The sequence below is a fragment of the Cebus imitator genome, unplaced genomic scaffold (assembly GCF_001604975.1).
Source record: "Cebus imitator isolate Cc_AM_T3 unplaced genomic scaffold, Cebus_imitator-1.0 Scaffold145, whole genome shotgun sequence".
In the NCBI taxonomy this organism is placed as follows: domain Eukaryota; kingdom Metazoa; phylum Chordata; class Mammalia; order Primates; family Cebidae; genus Cebus; species Cebus imitator.
In genome coordinates, this window is record NW_016107460.1 from 3,143,807 (window position 1) to 3,144,045 (window position 239).

The following is a 239-nucleotide window of genomic DNA, read 5'->3' on the forward strand; positions in this document are numbered from 1 at the left end:
TGCGGTGAGCCGAGATCGCCCCATTGCACTCCAGCCTGGGAAACAAAAGCAAAACTCTAACAAAAAAAAAAAAAAAAAAAAGAATTCGACTCCACGACCCAAATACGTCCCAGCAGGCCCCACCTTCAACACTGGGATCAAATTTCAACATGAGATTTAGGGAGACAAAACCAAACCATAGAAATGTTAATAATAAATATATATTGAGTAAGAAACCTGCAAATATCTGTTAATTTTTA